Source organism: Notothenia rossii (assembly GCF_949606895.1).
Source record: "Notothenia rossii genome assembly, chromosome: 9".
In the NCBI taxonomy this organism is placed as follows: domain Eukaryota; kingdom Metazoa; phylum Chordata; class Actinopteri; order Perciformes; family Nototheniidae; genus Notothenia; species Notothenia rossii.
The window spans coordinates 32,380,365-32,397,535 of record NC_136907.1 but is presented as its reverse complement, the minus strand read 5'-3'; the positions used below and the strand labels follow the sequence as shown (position 1 = coordinate 32,397,535).

The following is a 17,171-nucleotide window of genomic DNA, read 5'->3' as shown; positions in this document are numbered from 1 at the left end:
AGTCGGTGCCTGCCGGTGAGCGTGGAAGTGTGGTCTGCCGCAAGCGGACGGCAGGAGCGGGGCTGTCATCATCAGCTTGTAGATGGTGTTTTAAACTCGATGCACTCTGAAACTACGGGGCGGCCGAGGACAAAAAATACACATGCGTTAATCGCGTTAAAATAATTAGTGGCGTTATTAACGCATTAACTTGACAGCCCTACTAAATATCCCATCTTATTTAAAAAAAATCTTACCAAGCTAATTTTTACTTGTTCTATTCTAATTATTTTACTTATTACACTCGAACACACCTTGTTTTTCTTACACTTTAACTTGAGTTGGAGCAGCATTTTTTCCAGTGTGCGGTTCACTCTAACGTCCGTAACTGTACGCAGGTTGGTTTTTTGGCAGAGGTTCTACCTACCACTGAGTTAAATAATGAATCACTTGCTGATGTTTGGAAATAAATTATTAAAAAGCTGAACCCCTCAACAATACCTTTTGTGAGTGTGTGTGTAATGTTCAACTGCTGATATACTCAATTTGTAAGTGATCTTTGTTTACACTCTCATAGTTTGTATTAACATTCAATTTTGCATTAATGAATATGAATGTGGTCGACCGAGTGTTGCTTGACTCGCGGAGGCTTTCATTAGCGGCTGCTGTCACAGAGCAATGAGAGGGGGGGGGGGCTCCGGGAGTTCATTCTGCTCTGTGTGTGGAGCCTTCAAATAACGATTGCACACTTTATATATTCATTTTTAACACTTTCTATTAGTTTGGAGAATTATACTTAACAAAATAAGAACATGTATAGTCTATGACTAAAAGGAATGAGGAAATTAAAGCTTTTAAAAAGCATGTACCCCATGTCGTGTTCAGTTGTTGGAGATCAGGGCTGTTATGTTTAAAGTTATTTATTATAAGTAAGTTAAATAAATACTTTAATGCATTACATTACATGTCACTTGTTAAATGCTTTTATCCAAAGCGACTTGCATACTCAATACTTTGGGCAATCCCCACAGGAGCAATTTCAGGTGAAGTGTCTCAGGGACACAACGACATGCTGACTGCAGTGGGGTTTGAACCTGTGACCCCCTGATCCGAACACCAACGCTCAAACCACTGCACCACACGCCTCCCTAATGCAACTGTAACATTTTTTTTTTTTTTACAATTGAATCACAACCATATATTTTCCTGATTTTAAACCAAAGCTTAACCATACTTTGACTGTAATTAAGCACAGTGGGAACGAATGGGTTATACCAAAAAAACTATAATGTGCGATTAAACAAGACTGAAAACTTAAATAGCTATTTTAAAAGCCAGCTTATAAGGTTGCCAGTTATAGATACATTGTCGAAAAAAACTGAAAAAAAGGACTCATGTCACAATCACAACTGAACAAGCCAATAAAAACAAATAAACAAAAATAATATCTCACTGTACAGTGAAAGCTACCTGGCTTCCAGCCTGTTTATGAATAGGGGAAGCTGCTGTCCCACATCTGCAGAGAAAACCAAAGCTGCCGTTGTGATAATGATGTAAGGATATGCAGACAAAACGCAGATAACATATTTGTCTTTTTTAAATCATTAAATGTAAGCCTATATTATTTCACTGCTGCAAAATCAGTGTTGTATTTCTCATCGCTAACTTAAAATATTTGACTTCTGAATTCATATTTATGATAGGGATTGTCTCCACATGGATGTAAACATGTCAGCTAACCGTGTGAACAGCGTTAGCCTGAGGGTTGCTGCTACTTTTCTGTGATATGGCTGTATATTTAAAACGCTGCTTATATTATTTATATGATTTTATTTTTATGTTATGGTGCTGTCTGGTTTAGAGCATTTATGGTCTACAAAAAAATGATGGTTATATAATTTGTATCCTTTTCTAAAGGTGCCTCTCAATCCAAACAAAAGATGCTGCAGCCTTCACTGCTTAAAAAAAGAGTGATAAGCACAAAACATTTTCTCAGAAATAGGAAGGAGTGAGCTTTGTGCGTAAACTGTGACAACATGGAGCTATTTAATAGTAAAAGATTCTCAAAATGTTAATCTTATATTTTTAGGAGGAGGGTTTTTAATTGATAGAAACTACTATTCGTGTTCCAATCAGGCTTGGCTTCTTCTGCACTCCTTTCATTGGTCTAGTCATTTAGCTTTGCCTTTTAACTGCACTATCCCCTTTGTGCTGTAACAATGTAAATGTTCCCGCTGTGGGAGGAATAAAGAATTTCTTATTTCTATTTGAATGAACCTCTCTGGGGTGCTGCAGGTTCATCAGCACTTCACCCGAAGACACAGCAGTTATTGGTAGAACAGTAAATCAACAGCACTGGGAGCAGATACTCAGCCATGCATGATGTATTTGCTCCCAGACAGAAAACAACTACCCAGTCCTCCAAACCAAAGAATGCCTTCCCCCAGAACACAACTATTTTTAGCCGTTTCCCCCTACAGTGAAAGCAAAATGCTAATCTTCAGCCAGCATCTCTTTGAAGTTTAAAAGGATACTTGAAGTGGATTATTTATGGCCACAAAGCTGTGGTTTTAAATCCTGTTACGCCTACCAAAAACCATAACTATAATGTAGAGCTGGGACAAACAAATGACAGTTTCCTGAGGATGAGAATCAGGTATGAGAACTTTGAAAAGCTCTCATCGTTTTGCTTCCCACACCTCCCTTCCTCTCTGTGTGTCTCTGCTAATGACAAGAGAGGGGAAAATGAGGTGTCGTTATTTGATGTCCACAGCTTGTTTATGATATGCTTGGCCTTTGCTGCAGTGACACAGCATTCAGCACCGCCGATTGATATGGTAATGCATTATATGTTTATGCTCACATGCATATTTTCGTTTCAAAGGGGCAACAACAAATGCATGAGACGAGCACAACATTTGAAAATAGGTCATTGCTGCTAAATGTTGATAGTGCTACTTTGCCCCCCAGTGGCAATCAGACTCAGTGCAGACAAGGAGCCATTCATTATCATACGCTTGAGGCTGTTGACTTTCTTCCACAGCGCAGCAGGGATATAGATATGCTGAATATATGCACTTTTAAAATATGTGGGTTTAGTTTTCTACACGCATTTCAATGAAGTGCTGAAAGATTGTGCCCTGCATCTGTTTTTGAATAAAGTCTTGGAGATGTAATTGCAGGCTGAAGAAGAAGAATTATATTTCGTTCCATCTCACATCTTGTTTGTGCACCAGTGAATCATTTCTAACTGCTGTGATGGATGACTCATATGTTAAATTCCATTGGTAACACTTCTCAGAAGCTGCAGTGAAACCACATTTGTTTCCATTTATTGTGTCTAAATAAAAATATGTATTTGATATCACAACCTCACGGGTTAAAAGGCTTTGTTCAAGCCTAAGCAAACTGATTTATGTCTCATATGATGCTCTGATTGCTTATTTACCACCCAAATAACATCAGGCTGGTATATATGAATATCAATCACATCCTGGGATGCAGAAAATTGTGATTTATCCTCTCACTCTGCTTAAAATTCAATAGGCTTTCTTTCAGTAACAATAGGAACTGATTAAATGATTACATGTGTTTTCAAATGATGAACCTGCACTAAAAAAAACTGAACCGTTGACTTTAATTAAATGTATTATGTCAACAGATTCCACATAACTGTATTAGGTTAGTTTAACCTGTTTAGCCCTGAGCCTGTTTTTCAGGTCTCAGGCTCGAAAATGACATTCCCAGAACAAATGACCATATCTTCCCTTCTAAAAGGGTTAAATTAATATTTTTTTTCCTCAAAGTAATGATAAACCTGTGAGTTGGATGTAGAAGACTCAGAACAATATAGATGTTTTTTATTTTAAAGAAAATTCAGATTGAACATAGTAAAAAAACTGTAAATTATAGTGTCCAAAAATGATTTTTTACTTATAGTGAAAACTACCCTTGGATGATGGTATGGTAGACTAACAACTTTAGGAATCCAAAGTACAACATATAATAAGTACCCTGTATCAAGATCGATGCAACACAAGTGATATTTTACCTTTTTAGAGAGGTTTAGCAAAAAAAATCCACCTCTGAGGTGATTTGGGTGGAAATGGGGGTTTTACCCGTTCTCTGGAACCCATTGGTCTCTTTCTGACCGTTAGAGCCAATAGAATCGAAGAGGGATCTCCCCACTCACACACATGGTAAAACAAAAAGGTGGGGGCTTCGCGCACGCAGTTTTGCATGACAGTGAAGCTGTCTCTAGCTCTGACATCTGGAAACCGAAAAGCAGGTTTATTGCTCATGGATTATCAGAAATCATTTCAAAGGGACACAGACATATTGGATTAACCTATGGGAGTGGCGAGCCGTGACTTTTATACCTAGGCCCTCTGACCCCCACCCCTTCCCTCGTTATTACGTCACAGCGTATACTTCAGCGGAATATCAAATCAACGGCCCGGGGTGCAAAACGCATCAATGAAAGGGATCCTCTACCACACAAAACAACACCTGTAAATAACCCTATTTGTGTTCTTTGAAATTGAAAAGGATATTGCATTTTGTTTGTTACTTTCGTTGCAGTTGTTTGTCTTAAGTGTAATTTTGCATGCTTTTATTTTGAAGGCAAGTTAACGCTGTTGACAGGAAGTTGTTGTTGCTATGGAAACAAGAAAAGTTTCACAGCGGGCGGAACTTGTCATAAAGTCTGCGATAATAACACCCACCCATTTAGAGGGAAGATATGATTGGTCAATTGTACTGTCATTTGACATTACTCTCTCGTTCAGTTACTATAGCTGGGCCCTCTGTGAATTCATAGCTGGACCGCCTGGACATCCAACCATGGGCGCGGGAAGGGGGGTGCTGAAGGCGCTGCAGCACCCCCTAGCGGCAGGTAGGGGGTGCGGAGCTCCCCTAGCGGCAGGCAGGGGGTGCGGAGCTCCCCTAGCGGCAGGCAGGGGGTGCGGAGCTCCCCTAGCGGCAGGCAGGGGGTGCGGAGCTCCCCTGTCTGAATTATTATTTGACGGTTATTGCTGCTCCCGCTGTGCATAATCTGTGTAATATGTAGCCAATAAATTCCACATTGTTGGTAAAATAATATTTTGGCCTGCCCCGAATGTTTTTTTCTGTAGCCCCGGACAATTCTATATTAATAATATAATACATTAACCGTGCTTTACGTGAACCTCATCAGACACTAGAGAGGAAGGCAGGACTGTAATTTCCCGTGTTCAGTGAATGCAACAGAGGCAAGACACCAGACCAATCAGAGAGCTGCATGGAAATAAAAGTATGCTTGTGTCATTCAAGCTCGGCTCTGTGTGTGTGTGTGCGGAAATAGCGCATTTAGTGTGTGTGAGAGAGGGGGAGAGAGAGAGGGACCGGTGCCAGCTGCAGGGACCGTGTTGTTAGCATCTGGTTAGCTAGCTGCACTAACGGACATACGGAGCTGTTTGTTCCACAAAAAGCTGGAGGAGAGTCCTCTCCTCTCAGACTGAGAGACTCAAGTGAGCTAAAGGACTGTCTCAGGGTTTAGATAGTTAACTTTGGTCTAAGTTATCTCAGTGGTTCTCAAACGGTTTGGTCACAAATTATTCAAAAGATTATTTCCGCGGCACACCTTCATATGATCATTATAGTTATTACAAAAATAAGAGAAAGGAAAAACAGTTATGAAATACTATATAATAATAATAATAATAATAATGCATTTATTTTATAAGGCGCCTTTCAAGGCACTCAAGGTCGCCGTACAACAAGGTTAAAAACAATTTTTACAAACATAGTTAAAAGCAAAACACAGTTTAAAAACATAACTACTAAAAACATACAGCTTGCAGCACAGGTCAGCCATACGCTTGCCTGAACAGGTGGGTTTTGAGGTGAGTTTGGAAAGTGGTGATAGTGTCCATGTTTCTAATATCAGGGGGGAGGGAGTTCCAGAGGTGAGGGGCAGAGCGGCTGAAGGCTCTTGACCCCATGGTGGAGAGACGGGCTGGGAAAACTTTGAGAGTGATGGAGGAGGCAGACCTAAGAGACCGGGTGGGAATGTTGACATGGACAAGGTCAGACAGGTATGGGGGGGCGAGGTTATGAATGGCTTTGAAAGTATGAAAGAGGATCTTGTAGTCAATGCGGTGTTTAATGGGAAGCCAGTGGAGTTGGTGTAGTACAGGGGTGATGTGACTGATGACAGGGGTTCTGGTGATGATACGGGCAGCAGCGTTTTGGACCAGTTGGAGTTTGTGTAGGTGTTTGTGGGGGGGACCATAGAGAAGGGAATTGCAATAGTCCAAACGGGAGGTGACGAGAGAATGGACCAGGATAGCGGCACTGTGGGGAGTGAGTGAGGGGCGGAGGCGGTTGATGTTTCTGAGATGAAAATAGGCAGACCGGATGGTGTTGTTGCTATGGGTGTGGAAGGAGAGGGTGCTGTCGAGGACGACACCCAGACTCTTGACCTGAGGGGAGGGGGAAACCGGGGAGTTGTCGATGGTGAGAGTAAAACTGGGTTGCTTGGTGAGTGTGAGTTTTGAACCAATGAGGACTACCTCAGTTTTATCACTGTTGAGTTTTAGGAAATTTGAGGTGAACCAGGATTTGATTTCCTGTAAACAGGTACAGAGGGAGGGGGGTGGGAAGGTGGAAGAGGGTTTGGAGGAGACGTATAGCTGGGTGTCGTCCGCATAGCAGTGGAAATTGATGTTATGTTTACGGAAAATCTGTCCAAGGGGGAGGAGGTAGATGATGAAGAGGATGGGGCCAAGGACAGAGCCCTGGGGGACACCGGAGGAGATGAGGGAGGGATGGGATGTGAATGATTTTAACTGAATGAACTGAGTACGGCCGGAGAGATATGAGTGAAACCAGTCTAGGGGTGTGTCAGATAAGCCAATGGATGTAAGTCGGTCAAGGAGGATGGAGTGGGAAATGGTGTCAAAGGCTGCACTTAAATCAAGGAGGATGAGGATGGATAATTGTCCAGAGTCAGCTGCTATCAGGAGGTCGTTGTTGAAGACCAAAGCTGTCCAGGCATGAGATGAAGTCCTTAGTGAGAGAAAGATTAATTTTGTCCAAATGAATATTAGCATCACCTAACAGAATGATATTGGATGAGAGTGAACAAATGTGAGTGAGAAGTGTGGTGAATTCATCAGTGAAGTCCTTGTTAGGTTTGGGTGGGCGGTATATAATGACTAAAATAGTTGGAGTAGGTCCATTTAGTTGTATAGCCACGGACTCGAATGAGCGTGACACTGGCACGGTGACAGCTGAGACCTTCCAAGTCTCGCGGTGTAATATCGCGAGACCGCCTCCTCTGCCGGTGAGACGGGGTTGACAGGTGTAAACAAACCCAGGGGGAATTGACTCGTTTAACTGAGAATAATCATCAGGATGTTGCCATGTCTCCGTTAGACAAAGGAAGTCATACTTGCAGTCACGGAGGAGGTCCTGTAGAAGTAATCCCTTGCCAGTGAGGGAGCGGATGTTAAATAAGCCAAATTTGACGTCGGACTGCTGGTTGGAGAAGCCAACGTTAACCGACCTAGCCAGGCGAGTTAACGAGCTGTGATCCACCTTCCTACGGATGGTTCTCCGAGGGCGACGGCGGGTGGAAGACCAGATGGAGTTGATAGCAGTGGAGTCATCGATGTGGACACTTCGTCCGGCTCCGCGATGGGTGTACCTCCGATGAGGACGGCGGGCGATGTCCGGGAAGTAGTGCAGTACAGGCGGGGGATCAAGCCGGAGGAATCGAAACTGGAGGAGCTCCGTGCTCATATATTGGATCAGAGATGACGCTGGATAAATCACTATGGACAGGATAGTCCACAGGAGCACAGAGCTCACAGCGAGTTTGTAGATCCACATGATGCACGGGCAGATGTACGTTCACCGAACAGCAGTAGCAGTGGCCAGGTAACTCAGGTGAGTAGAACGCCAACACGCTAAATTTGAACAGTCTAGATCGTTTTGACAGTAGCCCAGAGTAGAGACCACCAGTATCCCGTTCGCCACAGATAGGTGATCTGCTGCAAGCTATACAGAGAATCGTAAAAACAATAAAAAAGGCAACCGGAGAGCAGCGGCAACCGGAGAGCAGCGGCAGCTAGTCGCGCCAGCGTACACTTCTATATATGGCAGTAAAACAAGAATACAGTTTGAAAGGGGAGTGATTTGTAAAATATCCATAAAGAAAAAGAACATCTGCTTACAGTTGTGTTTCATCTGGGTGTTGAGAGATGTATCCATAGATCTCTTAATGTTGCTCTCAAAGTGCACCAGATTGATGCTTTTAACTTCAATATTTAAAAAAAATCTTCCCGGGGAGCATCCCCCCGGACCCATCTAGAGGAGGTGAGGTCCGCTCCCCACTCGTAAAAAATAGCACTTTACCCCTGCCTATATGCCGTGAGTTGATTATCGAGCCTTCATTGTAACAGTCGCGGGTGTACTGTGTGTTTGCGTGTGAGGAGTGCTTTTGTGCGTGCTCTATAGTGCCTGTAATAGCAGTGGCGTTTTCTCCTGGAGGCCAAGGGAAGCCAGGCTTCCCCTGTTTTTTCGGATTGTAGTCATCATTTTAATAAATAAATAAAAACACTTTGTTTAGTTTCGGAAATTCTTGGTTCTTTGTTGATGCCGGCCCGTCTCTCCCCCATTCTCATTGAGTATTTTACAAAGAGTGAAACAGCGCCCCTCTAGATGTTATGGTGAAACAGTAGATTGCACTCTCTGTTGCGAGAGGAGGCCAGCCGAAATTGGCTTCCCTTGGTGAAAAAAAATTGAGGGATTGACCAATCAGATGAGGCTCACGTCGTGCCCCTGCCAACCTGTGATTGGTCAGGGCCATGCCAAGGGAAGCCAGAGGCGGCTGGCTTCCCTTGCCTCACAATCCAATCCAATCGCATCAACTGAGTGTTGCAGTGACGCGTCCTGAAACCCGGAAGTAAGGCTCGGTTTACCTCGACAAAAAAGCAATGGGATTTCTCCACAAGGTTTTGGAAAATAGCTCGAAAAAAGGTCAGTGGAAAACGAACCTGTTAGATAAATGCATATTTTGTTCAGTCGGATAATATCCACATGTCTACCCTACTTTTATAATTTTCGAATCATAAATCTAATCGATAGAAGATAGATAGCGCCACTGCACCACTCTCACAGCCGTTAGAAAGTAGCAAGCAACTGAAGCAAGTGCAATTATGGAGGGTGGAGATTTGGAGTATTTAATCAAAAATAATTGTACTAAACTTCCGCTACAGGAGCAACAACAAATACAATCTGATGACAGGCCAATGCCTAAACTGGAGCTGTTTACAGCGAGGAAAAAAGGAGCGAATCGGACGTAAAACATTAAAGGTCTCCTGATTTAGTTTGTGAATGAATGCTTAGAGTTTTTGCTGGACAGTACGTGCGGACCTGTTGGTTAGATAACAGGCGTGTGTAAGTCCTGCATCTGTATGATACAAATGTGTGTAAAATGATACCGGGTGCTGTAATCACTTATCTGGTTACGTTATTACATTGACCACCACACCCCCGACCCAAAAGAAAGGACGTATTATTGGCTTCCCCTCATTTTTTCCCCACGCCAAGCTACTGTGTAATAGTGTTCCCTGGAATCAAGCACCTCAGCACCCCCACTCAAAATACCTTCCCACGCCTCTGCGTCCAACAGCTCCTCTCTTCACAGTAACTCGCAGAGACGAGCTTCTTTCATTTAACCCTTCACATTCCAACAGAAGCTGAATAGGCAAATTCGAAGGATTTATTTATTTGGAAATGTTATTTTAAATACAATTAAATCAAGTTATTTTGGTAAAACTAATGAAAAATATTACTAAAAAAAAATATTTAAAAAAAAATATATATTTTTGTATTGTTTTTAAATATTATTTTGTAGAATATCTTAGGCCCTCACTGAAGGCCTAGAGGGCCCTGACGGCTCGCCACTGACCTATGGATTCACTTCAGCAGCGTTTTTATCGTTTTAATGCCATTGAAGACCACGTTTGACCAGACAAAGAAACAGGTGAGCCATGTTAGCATTTTTAGCTACCTAGCGCCACATGTTTTGATGTCTGTTTTTGTTCATAAAGTTGCGATTTCGTATAATTGAGTGATAATGAGGGTATCCCTCGATTCTGTGTCACCTCACGATGTGAAACAATGTCATGGATGTGCAGCAGAGATAAATAATAAGGTTTTGTGAGTGAATTTCAGTGCAGTCATCTGTTAGCATTTTTCGCTCATTGCTAATTCAGAGGCTCAGCGTGAGCATTGTGGGTTTTATTTTGAGAAAAAAAAATAATGATCAGTTAGATGAGTTTCTTCCCGTTACATGGATATAAAACATTCATAGTTTATTAAATGAACATGCCCTCAGACAATGTTTCCTGCAAGATGTTGCGGCAATGCCCCGGTACCGGGGTCTCTCGGGCTTATAAGGTTAAATCAATAATATTAAGTTTAACCTATTTAAACTTAATATTATGCTTTCAACTAACCTAATATAGTTATGTGTAATTTGTTGACATAATAAACGTAATTAAAGTAAATGTTTCAGTTTTTTCAGTGTGTCTACACTCTAAAAACTAAAACGATGATGTTCTCAATTTTATTGTTGAAACAAATTTACACTTAAAAATATTGAGTAAATCTTAAAGCTGTGAAATCATTTAAATGTAACTTATGAATTGAGTAAATGTAAGTAAAAAAAATCAAGTAGGTCTAAATAACTACATTTAGTACCATAACATAAAAAAATGGAGTAAATATAATTAAAATCCTAAGTCAATGGAATAGTAACCCTAAGTCAAAACCACTGAAACAAATGTGTAGATATAACTTAAATGCTAGGTAGATGTAACTGAAAAGGAGACTATTATTTTACAAAACAAATGTGTGAAATGTACTAAATTTTCTTAACTACATTTAGTTAAAACTGGTCTATTAATTATATAAATATAGTTACATTTACTTATTTTTTTAAATATATTTACCCTTTACTCCAGGAGTGCTTTACCTGAGGTCAATACTTCTAATAAAACATAAAGCAATTGTACACATTGACATTTTAATTACACATTTATTGTTCAAATTTGACCAGTATAAAACATGACATTAAGTCTCAACCTGGTTTACTTTGCACATTACATTTGTAACAATTAGGGGCTGTTCTTGACACAATAAAATCTTATTCAACTAACACTCATAGAAATGTGATGACTAATCGATTACTCGATTTAATCAACAGATTATTCACAAAGAATCACACAAAAACACCACTTTAAATCCTTGTGTTTACCAGAGATATCTATGAGTGCCCATTATTCAGAAATACCGTTCACATGTGAAGCACTCTCTCACACACAACTGAAACCAAAATCATTTACAAACATATGTCACACACACACACACACACACACACACACACACACACACACACACACACACACACACACACACACACACACACACACGTGTGAGGGATTTCAGTTGAAACAGAAGGCATCTCAGTTGAAAAGGAAGTCGTTTTAAAAAAAAACAGCAAAGAAGCACAAATTTAAAAAAAGCAAACACAATATTATGTCCATTTGCGATTGTTCCATCATGTCTGCTCAGCAGCATGCACAAAGCTTAACTGAGGCCGAGGCGTTGTTAAACAATATCCTGGCCTCAACACCAAGGGGTCAGCTATCGTCCCTCTTCCCGTCCCGCGGCGGGCAACGGCCCACTACAGCTCCCCTTAAGAGAGACTGCACCCCGCTGAGGCCAGGATATTATTTAACAACGCTGCTGCCTCAGTTAAGCTTTGTGCATGCTGCTGAGCAGACATGCTGGAACAATCGCAAACGGACCAAATATTGTTTTCGCTTTTCTGAAATTGACTTCCGTTTCAACTGAAATCCCTCTCAAACATACCGAAATCGCATTTCATGTGTATATGATAGCGTTTAATTTGTGTATAAGAGATTGTTTCATGTGTGTGTGTATGTGTGTGTGTGTGTGTGTGTGTGTGTGTGTGTGTGTGTGTGTGTGTGTGTGTGTGTGTGTGTGTGTGTGTGTGTGTGTGTGTGTGTGAGATGGTTTCACGTGTGTGTGTGTGTGTGTGTGTGTGTCTGTCATGTGTATATGAGAGATAACTAAGCAGTCCTTTCAACACGGGTGAAATGCAACAAGACCAATTGCAGCAGAGAAATCTTAGCATTAATGGAAATCTCAACTTGGAATATTTAACACTTTTAGGCATTTTATCTAGCTTAACTTTCAACCAGGTATATTTTTGCCAATGAGCATGTGCACATTTCCATTGAGCTATGGGAGCAACGGGCAGAACGGAACTCTGCATATGAATGAAATGCACCAAGAACAGTGACACTTTAAAACAATACCAGTCCAAAATGCATTCTATCAATGGAACTCTCAACTCGTACCTTTTAGCATCTTGCTGAACAGTAGTCGGCAACTACATATGCAGGCAATTTTTCAGTGTCTGAACCTTGGTTGAAAGGTTGACAGGATCCAGCTCCAACAGTAGTTTTTGGAATACCTCAAAACTATATTTGAGATTCTTGGGGTATCTCAGATCCAAGGCATAGGTTAGTCCCAACAGATAGCAGCAGGCTCTGCTAAGATCCCCAAGACTTCTGAGAACAGGAATGCCCTCAATCATAATCCCTACATCAGTAGGTTCATCGACTGACCCATCTTGGTTCTGCAGCAGGTAAATCTTCATCACCTCCTCTGCCAACTCTTCCTGTACACTGACAGGTGCATCAGCAGCATCCTGCAGACATTGAAAAGATAACTGGTTAGTGCTTACTTTCAGCCTGCATGTTACAAGACAAACAAAGAGCAATTCCTCACTGCTCACTCACTATGTTATTGATCGTCTCACAGTCATCCATGATTACATTATTTAAAACTTCAAAACTAACACTGTTAAAAATCCTGAAAAATATTGTACTAACGAGGGCTGCAGCTATATAGTATTCTAACAATTCATTCATTAATCGGATAATACATTATTTTGCTTGATTAAATGAGCAATAGTAAATATAGAAAATAGAAAATAAGACCGGCCTCTTAAAATGAACAACAAGAAAAATCAATATTGTTTAAATTGCATACAATAATATTATCTGTCAAAACTAGACATTAAGTTTTAAAGAACCGTTTTTTTTTTTAATGCAAAAACTAATAATTATTATTGTTTTTTTATTTCAAATAACAAAAAAAAAAAAAGGTATACGTCTTCTGGGCTACTCATAGAAGGGTACTATAATTGTAACTGATCACTGCACATCTGTATCGGCCTCGGTCTCACCTCTGTGCCACGCTGTCTGTCTGTTTGTCTGCTTGACTGAGTGGTGTATTTCTGTCCCAATGCCCGATCATTTTTAGTTTTTTGAGTTACTCGAATAATCATTTCAGCCTTAGTACTAACCTCAAAGTCCTTGATCAAGGCACTCGCATCTTCTCCAAGATGTTCGATGAGACATCGGATGACAACCTCTCGTTTTCGCTGAATGGGGATTCCGCTCTGCAGAACAGAGCAGTCTTTCAACAACTAATACAATGTATTACTCTGCACATTACTCAAGCTGAATTGTGCTTTACTGTAACAACTTTAATGTCAAACTGTTTCAATTTAATTAACATTAAAGAAATGAAACATTGTCAGTATAGTATGTTGTGGAGGGATGCAAAGTTGGTGCAAGAATAAAACAAAACATGGAACATTTGGCATATGAACAGAAGAACGAGAAGAAGCCAATGCTGATTGATATATATATATATACATTTACATGGTGGTGGGGTGTCTAGAAGATGTGAGATATTGAAGGGCAGAAAACTAAGGAAGAAAAGCAATAACTGTTAAGGAAGACATGAGGATGAATAATATGAGAAGTTTGCAAGTAAGCAAGATTTGAACAGGAAAGAGAGTCAGAGGGTTTAAAGAGGAGTGTTCGGATTAGGATAAATGAATATCTAAAGTAATTAGTGATTGTAATTAAAGTACACAAAGGAAATAAATGCAATTGAGACAGGTGGAATTATTAAGGCAGTTAAGAAAGTAACTGTATAAGTGGGGGATAACATGTTAATACCTGAAGTAGAATACTAATTTTTGCCCGATGTCGCTCTCCGACAGCACCCTTTTTCCCTTGGAACATGGACAACAGTTTCGGGGAATAGAAGTCCAACATTGACATGAACTTTGGCTCAAGATTCAGTGTGGTGATCCTCTGAAACTCTGCGCTGACCTGAAAGAGAGAGATGAGAAAAGAGAAAAAAATACTTATGATTAAATTAATTGTCATTTCAATCCATCAAAAACTAAAGTCCATATAGCTTTCAATAGGATGTAAAACTGTGACAAATGCAGGTTATCAGTCTGTGATGTCTGTGTTGACCAATGCTTAAAGAACATTCCCTTTACTCACTTGCAAGACATCAAACAAGACAGGCCATGCCCTTGATGTCTTCGATGCTCATCTGTAGACTGATGACATCATGTCTTCTATGTGCAAAAGTTCTGCACATCAAGTCCTTGATGGCTGTGCTGCCTTTCTTCTTTGATTCGGCGATTAGTTGGTCTCGATCCAGCTCTAGTTGTTCCTTCGTGTGTCCTGCGGGATAATGTGGGAGAAACACCACTTCTCCTTTCCGTGCTTTCTTTATATTCTTTGCAGGTGCCCTGTCATCAGGGGGCTTATTCAAACGTGAATTGCAGGTAGCCTCAGGAAATCCAAGACTTCGGAGCTTCGACCTGTAATTTCCCATCTTGTATTTCAGATTATACATCCATCCAATCCAGCCATTACGACTGCCTGGTTCCGTCAGACATGGGTGCTTTTTGACTAAAGCCTCTGCCACCTCACCAATCTGAAGGCCTGAGGGGTATGCTGTGTAACTGTACATGTAGTCTGCCAATTTTTCCATGATTTCAGACTTCACCAGAGTTTTGTTCAGCACAGTACAATCTTTGACAAATTCTTCATTGGCATTCCTCAGTACTGCCTCTGTTGCCACAGACAAAAGTGGAATGACAATTGTATCTGGCCATAATGTCCTATGAGGGCTTTCACGGGGAGATAGCATAACAGTGTCTTGTGATTAACCTGACATGCCATCTGTCTGGTCCATTGAATCAGTAGCAGAGCTTGAACTGTCATTCAAATTGGTTATATTTGTCTGGTTTTCAGCCAATGTCAACACAATTGACGGAATGATCACAACTTTGATTGTCCCCTTGTGTTTAATCTGGTTGGTAGAATGGAGTGTGAAGTAATCACCAAAATCCTCATCCAAGTAATGCAGGGTAAAATCCTCAATGAGTCCAAATGTCCCCGTTACAGTCTCATGCAACTGCTCCACAGTGCTGGGTATTCCTGAGGACAGTAGAAGCTTCTCACTCCGGTGTTCTATAATAACTTTCAAGGCAACCAAATCCATCTGGACAGAAAGAAAAAAACCTTGAATGAAGGGCATTTAAAACGTCTGAGTCTAACACTGGCAAACAATGTGACGTTTCAATGTCACCATGCGTTTGCCTTCCACAAAATATGCTGCCAAGGGATATGTGTCACCAAGTTCACTATGCTGTAGCAGGGTCATTTTCCCAGAGTAGTCCAACATAAATGCTCTAAAATGTTCATCATACCAGCTGTTAAGGAATTTCACAATGAAACTGAGATTGTTATTTACAATAACAATCTGTGAAATCTCCACAAAATCAGGTAGACCACCAGTGGACCCATACGGCAAAACCATCCCAGCAGCATATTTTGTTCCATGGTGTATCACTACATTGGCCAAGTTCACAGAGGTTTGTGTTGGATACACTTCCTTAAAAGACTTCTGTATTTCCATATCAAGTAGTTCTAATGGAAGAGATGATACTTTAGTGACACATAGTGTAGGTTTTGAAGCATTTGCTTGTGAATTGTATGCCATCATCATTTGGTGCTTTGAGGCAAGTGACATCAATATGTTTCTGAAGCAGTTTGTGTATCTAGCAACTCGCTTAAAGAAGCTATGTTTTGCCTCAAAGCGCATAGTCCAGAGGCTAACCAAAGGACCAAACCCTCTTATCATATCAGGATAATGCTCCAAAAAATGGTGCTTTGGGGTTAGTTTTTGCTCTGGGAAAACTTCCAACAGCCTGTGGCGATGTTCTGATATCAGTGTATCTAAGTAGCAAATACTTTCCTCAGTATGAATAGGGGATACTACAAGCTCAGTAATATCTTTTAAATTCATGAGAACTTGCCATGCTGGGTCATTTGGTGGTATCTTCGCACCAATAATGAATGATAATAATCTTAATAATGTCCAGTTCTCACTAGCATTCCCACCAATAGTTTTGCGAGACACCACATTTGTTGGGATAGGTTGGGGATGATCAGTTTTATCAGTCCATCTGTATGGAAATTGATTTATGGAATTGTTAAGTTTTATCAAGGTGAAATAGCGCTTGCGGATGAACAATTTAAAGCATAGTGCCAATTCCAACGGAATTATGCCTTCAAAAAGATCGTGTAAAAAATATGGTGGCCCTGTTACAAAATGGAAATAACTTAATTTCTCAGTTATAGGACAACCTTTCTTCACACCACAACAGTGTACCTGAGCAGGATTTCCTTTTACAGACTGAACATGTAAATCATAGTTATCTTTTGTTCTTGGTGGAAAAGCTCCTGAACGCACTTCCTTTTGCTGATAGTCAGAATGGTCCCCAATGCAAAACCTACAAATATAATGTCCAGAAAAGTTTTCTAAAAGTCCGCCCAAAGAATGAGCACCAAGATTGTCTGCTGAAATACAAAAAACAGTACCTCTGATATTTGTACCAAGCTGAGGCAAAAAAATTCCCTCCTTCTCTAATGTTGCGAGATCTTTCAAAAGAGGCTCCAGAACAGTTTCATATCCACATTTGTTTACATCATTCGCTTTACAAAGGACAGCCAAATAAATGGATGTTAGCTTTGATCTCAGTTCAGATGGTACATCAGCAAGTACCCAGTAAACTGCTGTAACTTTGTGTTTTTTTCGCGAAGTTCCAAGAGGATTGCAGATTTCAAAATCGTCTATGTAAAGTATAAGTGAAATTCTGAACTCTTCATTAGCATGAAATTCATTTAGCTTGAAATATTGACCATCATGGAAGGATGCCAACTGTGAAATGT

At 40.7% G+C, this 17,171-nt stretch overlaps 2 protein-coding genes and 1 long non-coding RNA gene across 3 annotated transcripts in view; 1 reads left to right on the top strand and 2 right to left on the bottom strand.

Annotated features, from left to right (window-relative positions):
- opcml (opioid binding protein/cell adhesion molecule-like) overlaps positions 1-17,171 on the bottom strand; it is a 641,537-nt gene that overhangs the window by 502,110 nt on the left and 122,256 nt on the right. The gene's annotated exons all lie outside the window — the stretch shown is intronic.
- LOC307020795 (E3 SUMO-protein ligase ZBED1-like) overlaps positions 1-17,171 on the top strand; it is a 59,774-nt gene that overhangs the window by 35,401 nt on the left and 7,202 nt on the right. The gene's annotated exons all lie outside the window — the stretch shown is intronic.
- Positions 12,114-17,093, bottom strand: LOC307020796. The gene is made up of 4 exons (XR_013802981.1): positions 14,427-17,093; positions 14,091-14,246; positions 13,427-13,522; positions 12,114-12,766 (listed from the first exon to the last, which is right to left on the bottom strand). It is a non-coding gene; the product is annotated as an uncharacterized lncRNA (long non-coding RNA).